Source organism: Opisthorchis viverrini (assembly GCF_000715545.1).
Source record: "Opisthorchis viverrini unplaced genomic scaffold opera_v5_209, whole genome shotgun sequence".
Taxonomy (NCBI): Eukaryota; Metazoa; Platyhelminthes; class Trematoda; order Opisthorchiida; family Opisthorchiidae; genus Opisthorchis; species Opisthorchis viverrini.
Window position 1 is genome coordinate 422,161 of NW_008751867.1, and position 8,626 is coordinate 430,786.

An 8,626-nucleotide genomic window follows, 5' to 3' on the forward strand; every position below is an offset into this window, starting at 1 on the left:
GACCAATCAGATCTCGGCTTGATGCCGGACCGGCACGCCTCCCGAGCCCTTGGCCAATCTTGCGTGAGATGGGCTTCTCGGCCGTAGCAGCACCTGAGTGCGAGCGGTAAAGCGGGATACGTGTGGAATTCCGCCTAACAAACGGGCAAATGGTATCTTCGAGTGACGCGGGGAGGCCAAACAAAGTCTGAGCTGGGTTTCTACACGGTACTATTAATGTGAGACAAGTTCACAAGTTATACAAACCTCGACAGTAGACACTCCTCCTAAAGAAATGGTCCACTTGGACTACAAAAGTACGAATCAAATTAACAAACAGGCTCCCACGTGAGACAGTCACACGTGCACAAAGTCGGCCACAAATGTCTGGATGACCTCAAGGTCAAATGAGTGAAGTGGTACGGGCAAACAAACGTCAGTTCATACACGCGCACTAAACGAAAAAGTGGAGCGGAGGTCAAAAATAGAGACAGAACGAACCCGAGGAATTCCGATTGTCAACATAGTCGATGATACACCAGGGGAAAGCAGCTGTAACTCATCTCCATCACAGAAGAATGATTCGATTCGACCAACAAGCCTCCGCGTTAACTCCCAACATCTAATGCAACACAATCGACTACAGACTGATTCTGCTTTGGTTCACAGTCTGCTGATTGCCCGGGATCAAACAAACCAGCGAAAATTTTTTTTCCAAGAAAACTTGAGTTGATCGATAACACCCTCGGTATCACCAAAAGCCTAAACAAGCAACCTTGTTAAAATGGAGGACAATGAAACCAAAAAAACGAGTTGGAAATAGAGAAGTATTCTACCAACTGATTACTAAGGCCCATTGCAATTACCGGTCCTTTGCGGCTCCGTAAACACCAGTGGAATGAAGCATCAACACCGACGTCGAAAGGTTGTGTGCAACTCTAATTCCATTGCTTTTGCTATCCTATTTTCGTTCGTGCGAATCGCTACTACCACACCCACACGTCGGCCTCTTGGTCTTCCGGTGAATCACAACGCAGAAGGGAATCAACTGACTGGAGTTTTGTGCTTATCAGAGCTCATTAGAAGTACGTATCCTTGGCCACGCCATTGGCTGACTTTCGGACACGTGACATACATGGGTTTCATGTTCTCTCCAACCCACCAACACTCGCAGGACACATCTGATTCAAGGACCACCAAGTAATTCTGCTGTTTGTGTCTAGTTACGGAACCGCCGGTCAGGAGTTCCCAGTCATCTAGCGCCGCCTGAAAACTGCTGAAGCATTCTGACGAGTTGTAGAATGGGCTGTTCAGACAACAGAGATGCAAAAGTAAACTCTGCGGACCCGTGGAGAACTCAGAGCAACCGTGTTTATCTCCACAAATACTCCTATCTTTACCTGAATTTGATTTTTACAGGTGACTCAAATGAATCCGGCAGAATCTCTCACTTATGGTGGTCTGGAAACTCGGGAAATTCGTCTATCCAATGGGCTCCAAAAACAGCAAAACCGTTCGTGGGCTGTCGAACAGTTTTCAGTTTACGGAGCAGTGAGAAATTGTAAGGTCTTGTGCTGCTCAATACACTACATTTCCAAGAACAGTGTGTGTGTGTGTTCAAAACGACCGACTATTCAGTTGGTCAGCAGCGGGCCAGGCGTCATCGCCTTTGCGACAGACCCTGTCCGAATAAATCTGTGAGAAAGCAAATTTTTGGATTTCCCAGCTAGACCACCAGCAAATGGATGACGCAGCAAGACTTTTCAACTGATCAGTCCAGATCGCTTTGTTGTGAGCATCTATTCAAGCCGTTCGACCGACGCTTAGTCGCCAAATGTTGGGCTTGAAGCACCATTGATCAGTTTGGATACCTGATTGGCCTTCAAATCACTTTTGCACCTATTTGTTAATACCACGAATGAACTCACCGAGGAGTTTTAGCGAAATGTAAGGGAACCTGCCAAATCCAGAATCATAACCCTTCCTTAGTCTAGTTGTCCCCTTTCCCTGTATTTTTTCCACAGAACAAAATATAACAACTGGTTAAGCTACTCATTAGTAGTTTCACCAAGAGAATATAGAGCGAGAACAACTAGATTTCCAACACGTTCTAGGATATCTTAGTTACCAGAAGAAGTTTATTAGTTATTTTGTGATGATGAATACATAAACCTTCTTGATGCGACACAGCACTTGTCACGTTGACCTCCAAGTTGCTTCACTTCTTCGATTCCATCCTTAACCCTTGCGAGAGAAGTGACTTAGAAGGGCAGATTAGCACAGGAAAGTAATGTCCACATGAAAATCTCCGCTAGTTCAAGGTAAGATGTGTAAGATGGCGCAGAATCTTTCAAGATGGTGGCTCTGAACTCATGGTATCCAAGAAGCAAGATAAATGGTGGAACAGGTTGAGCAAACTGTTGGATTGGATCAGAGTGAAGCTGGGCTGTCTGTCGGCCTCAGGTGCTAGGTTAGCGTGCGGGAGACAACGTCAGTGCTTAGACGATGCCCCATTTCATGGTGACCAAAGGTTCGACACCTGAACCACCAGCTAAAGTAAGAACGCTCTTCGCGGTGCACGAAACAACCAGTTACAATGACCAAAGGTTCGACACCTGAACCACCAGCTAAAGTAAGAACGCTCTTCGCAGTGCATGAAACAACCAGTTACAAGCTATTCGACACGAAAGCAGAAATTTTTTGCACGGAGTGAACATTCCCGAGCGCTTCCTTGAACTTTCTTAGACTTTATTTGAATGTCAAACAATAATGTACGAAGTGGTTCCATAATTTCCGTAGCAATCTTCCATCAATGTGAATGTCAAACACTAATGTGCGAAGTGGTTCTATAATTTCCGAGGCAATCTTCCATCAGAGGTGGGGACGCTACTTCGACACCTGAACATACACCACTTATATGTTTCGTCAGTAGTATGCACCGTTACATCAACACTTAGGTTTGCACTTTCTAATCGATGGCAATCTAGAAATAACTGTCCAACTGCTGTGTTGTTCTTGATTAAGATACGGAGACAGTCACGACATCAAACTCTTAGAGTAAATTTTGTGAGCTCACCAAAGTACAAAAAACTGATGTCAGGTGAATCCATTTTAACAGGGACAGCACGCAGCCAACAGCAGAAAGATAACGAAAGCAAAGTTGACTTACACGTGTCATTGCTTGTATGGAAAAAAAACGGAAGAAGTGATTTGGATGGCGAATCCCGGTGCATGACAGGTCAGACAGGCAACCTGTCAGGTTTCATCCACCCTTCCATGTGTCAAGGCTGTTCTTTTTTCCCTGCTTATTAGCCAGATTTCTATTCTTTGTCATGTGACCTTGTGGCGTCCACCTAAGATGGCGACGCACCGATAAATAGGAGATCGTTTTCACCTTTTCCGAATGATGGATGTGCTTGTGGGTGTCATGGGTGCCTATGCGAAATCCCGTGGAACACGAGGCCATAGCTTAAGAAACTATCAGGAAGGTCAGATTCCTGAAATCAACTTCTGAACGCCCGGAACCTACTGCTCCACCAAAAGCTCAACTGGAAAGCCAGCAAGCATCCAGGCCAGTCAATCATTCGATCAATTCAGTAAAACCTGATGAGTGTTCTCTGCGCCACAGAAGCACGACCGAATGTGATCAGCGTTCAGATTTTTCACAGAGACACGATCGATGTTGATGGGTGATCACTAACGCCTATCAGACAGCCTGGATCAATGTCAGAAAGTCCCCTTTAAATAGCGTGGGGCCGTTGTAACTTTTGCTCTCTCACTCACTCGCTTGTTCGGAATACAGCTGTTGTGTTCTCTTCTGTGAGTCTTTTCTTTACAGTTGTTTATACATATACAGGCCAACCCTTTCGAAGCTAACCGCGACAATAATCTACTTCCAAGAGAAGAGGCCAGCACATTTTGAGCTGTCTCTTGAAGCGGAATCTCCGAAAGGAGGGAAAGGTAGTTTTAGGGAGGCAAATACCAGTCACTTCAAAAGTATCCGGGATTCCCGATTGCATAACATGAGATCACAAGGCCACCAGTGGCTCATCAGTTGTGCCAGAAGGAACTTACCGACAAGGGTACACAGCGGCTTTATTCCAAACAAGCGAGTGCGTGTGAGTGCAAAAGTTACAAGGGCCCCGCGCTATTTAAAGGGTGTTTTCTGACATTGATCCAGGCAGTCTGTTGGACGTTTAGTAAACACCCGTCAACATCGATCGTGACCCTATGGGATGCCTGAACGCTGATCACATTCGGTCGTGCATCTGTGGCGTGCAAGAACACTCATCAGGTTTTGCTGAATTGATTGAGTGATTGACTGGCCTGGATGCTTGCCGGCTTTCCTATTGAGATTTTGGTGGAGTTTTAGGGTCTCAGTAGGTTCCGGGTGTTCTGGGGTTACTTTCAGTAAGCTGACCATCTTGATAACAGTAGTACAATCAACTCGCACTTAGAAGGGATATGGCGTCACTTATCCTTTAGTTAAGTAATTCGCACCAATTTCTCACGTGGTGACTCACATTCCCTTTGTATGCCCGAAATGAGTACTGAAACGGAGGGAACTTGATGAGTCATAGCTATCAACCCGTGAAAAATGTGTCATCACCAGCCACCAGGAAGCTTCTGACTGCTCAGATGTCCCCTATCTTTTCACGTTCAAATAGTGCTTCGGCACTTATGAAATATTACTTATATGCAATTTCAGTCAGTCCATTGTTTTTAACTAGTGGGCCTTAGCACTCATTGTCTGGTAGGTTGATGACCAAAATCCAGTGACGTTGGATAAAGGGTTGAGAGTGGTACTCTACTTTCACGTGATCCTACTGCATTAAATTGCCGCACTTTTTCCATTTCGGTAACGAATTTCACGAAAATTCTCCGACCTATTGAACACCAATTACTGAAAATGCTTTTATCCAAACGTTCTCGTGGGTACGGTCATCACCGGTCATCACACAATAGACATGGTGTTGGCACTGACGTTTCAGAGTCGTGCAACCCAAAAAGGCTAATAATTTAAATAGTGTCTGGTTGGTTTTGATGGGAGCCCAGCTGATTCTCTCGTTTATGATGTTTTTAAGTATAAACGGGCAAAAGAAGAGAATAGGGTGGATGAGGGATAAACATGGTGCTGGGTTATCCCGATCGTTTTGAGGTGCCTACATCTCCAGACAATCCGGAACGAAAGTGATAGCACGAATGCCACTGGCATTGATCATTCCTTGGAAAGTCAAGTGTGGCTGAAGGTCACGGGGGGCTCCTGCACCCCCTTCTGCAGTTTTCACCATTCTGAAAGGGGTGGGCACGCAGGACGTTTTTCTCTCGCTAATTCTGACCAATCAAAACTCACTGAAAAAATTTGGAAAAAACCGAATCAATCGATCCAATTGGCTTTATGCTGATGTTTTTTGTTCAGAATGTCGTAAAATCACGTCAAACATCTTGTCAAAGTGCTTGTTACCCGTTGAGACAGTTTTGCCACAAAAATGAAATGAATGCTGCGGCTGTCTAGCTAATCTGAGCGACGTTCGGCGTCGCAGACAGATGTTGTAGGCATATGGTTGACTGGAGAGGAACGCGGCACGCATGTCGAGCTAGCCAACAATAAATTTTCGTAACTTTACTGTTCGAGCCACTGTTACCAGCTGCCCAGCGGATGATAGCATACACAAGAAAAGGGTGTTTGGCGCACAGCACACTCACCTTTGCCAACAAGTCATTGCATATGTCAGTTTACCTGTAGCCGCAGTCAAAGTTGCCTGCATACTGCCCTAGTTTCAACAATCAGCAATGTTTTCCGGAACTCCTTGTTAGGTCCTTAGTGGTCATTAATCTAATGGATAAATAACGAAATAAACAGCTCAAATTCGTTAGTAAGTTGGAAAATGCCGAAACACAAGTGATTGATTATCAGCACAATTCAAATCGTGTCTAACTGCGGGTCTAGACGGCCTCGAGCGACTGGATCGATCGATTCATGTCACATGATCAAAGCAGACGCAGAGCTCGTATGAATCGTTTTCAAAAGCATAGCGCTGGATTTTGCGACTCCTTTAGTTGCAGATAAGTCACGCTTTTCAACAGATACGGATAGTGTAATATACAGAAACCTGTTTAGTTGCAGATAAGTCACGCTTTTCAACAGTTACGGATAGTGTTTTGAGAACACCACCCGGGAGTTTTATCCAACCAAGGCCTTAACAATTTCGAATTTTCTGCAACGTGCCCATGAGGACAGAAACTCCTGAAATGCTTCGAAGGTTCCACCAAACAAAACAGGTGAATATCGCCAATTTTAGGACTACATCGTACCATAGAAACGGCTGCAGCCCTGTTGAGATCATTCTTTGCGTGCTTATGAAGCGCTAGGGTGTTACGTTCTGGAAAAAAAGAGAGCCTGATATATATGCCTTCACTGTGGCTCGGACGGGCGCAAGATGGCGCTGAAGATGAGTCAAGGATAGCATACTCAGTGACGTAGGTCGCTTCACCTGGAGTCGGAAACAAACTAATGCCCATCTCACTCAGTTTTGGATTAATACATTAGCGAAGAAATTAGCTGATCAGATACTAAGAAGCAATTTCCAAGCTGAAGAAAAGCTCAAAAAAGATGGGATGATGGGCGAAGTTTTTTTGCAACGTCTGTGGTATCTTTGCTTCAGGTCAATTCCTAGTTGAGTAAAAGTGACCTCTATACACTTCCTAGTTCAATGTGGCCAAGTTGAGGTCAAGGAGGGTCGTTCAAAAGTCCAGTGCAAGTGATCGGCTGCTCACAACCGAAAGGTTAGGCGTTTAAAAATTGGACGGGAAGCTGTCCTAGCTTTGGGTGAAACGCGTACTCTCGATGACCCCCAGTGAGGATGGAACAGCTGTACAGTGCTTCTCCGTTATTCATCATAGAGTGACTACTTACAGGACAAAAATCCCCAGATCTTCTCACATTACTGATATAAGTAGATAAGGGGATGAGTAAAATCGTAAAATTTACCTGATTGGTGAAACTTCAATCTGAGCAGTCGCCACTCAAGGAACCAGCCAATACGTGACCGGGCGATGCGGAATGAAGGACGCTACATCTATTAGTACACTGTTGATGATGGCCATAATACAATTCAGAAGGCATATGCACTAATAAGTTTAGTTGACAATGGTGAGATGCCACACGTATGAAAATAAATACAATGCGAAATGGGAGCAAGTCAAAAAGGGAACTTATCGCATATGAGAGTCCCTTGGTGGAAGTCCGGACGGCGGGAACGTGTTTTCTCCGCAGTGCGACTGCTATACGTGTTCCATAATTGTCCGTGGACTTGTGGAGAGTGGTTGACATCCTGCTCCCTGCGCGCGCGCGAGTCTGTGTTTGCTGACTGTGTTCGGTTTCCCTATGTGTAGGTCCGTTTGCGTGTACGTGGGTATGTTAGCCCATGAGTTGTTGCTACGCTCACTGGACGGTACAGACAATCAATGTCCGATGAGTCACCTTGACGTGGCTTGTGAGTATGAAAAATGACAGGTCTCGTGATCCGGTGAGCGACCATAAGCTGAACAGTTCACTATGTGGGTGACTGGGTGGCGAGTTCGTCACACTGCGCTCGTAACCGAACGGTAAAGTGTTGTGGGTTCCAAACCCTGAAGTTTTGCGGAATGGACACAGCTGATGAGTCTCCATAAGGGTTAGTCAGCTACCGCGGGTTTTCCCCATGGACTGGCCTCACCTAAAGGTCGTGGACGTCACTGGGAATTCCCACATTTTTATCACACTAACGAGAAAAGACTGGTGATCATTTTTCCTCTTTTTACTGATTGGAAGTTTTAAAAACAGGCAGAGATGACTGAAACATGAGGTGGCCTGTTGCAGCACATTCAGTCGCCTGAGAACATCATAAACGAGAGATTCAGATGGGTTCCAAGTGAGTCTCTCGAAAGAACCAAATTAGTTTGCAGATGAGTGTATATTCGCTAATTTCGTGCAATTTGGTTTCAAGTAGAACATAAGGTTGANTTGACGGAAACTCGGGGACTGCGCCTACCTGATGAGCCCGAAGAAGAGCGAAACCGGTCGTGGGCTGTTAATGGATTTTCAGCAACCTTATGAGTAGTACATTATAAAGACAGAGATGTACCTACTTCGCCCAATCAATCGTAAATTTCCAATGTGTTTTGAACTAGATTCTGGGATTCGAGGCTCAATGATCAATGGTTTACTTGAACTGATTGCGAAGTAGTTTGCTAGTCAACGCATCCCGGAAACAAATTCTATTTCAAAGTAGGATAAATCAATAGCTAAATCAATTGGATAAATCAATATGTTTGTGACGCCTTAGGTAGACACAACCACATGAAGGGTGGAAGATAGCCAGAGGCGGTCAAACAATGACTTGGCAGCGAAGTATGAAAGCCATTACCAGCAAACTCAGCTGCGCTGGTCACTGCCGTCTTCCTGGATGGGGACCCCGAGACGGGCCACATCAATGGCTAGAGACATTGTCAGACATGGCCCAGTCGAGCCCTCAATGGCGCCCGTGCATCCAAGCTATTGCCTTCAATGCATAGCTCCTTTTCCAACTCCCACTTGACAGCCCACTGGCATTGCTGGATTTATGCACCAATTTATCAGCGCCCTTAGGTAGACACAGTACTTAGT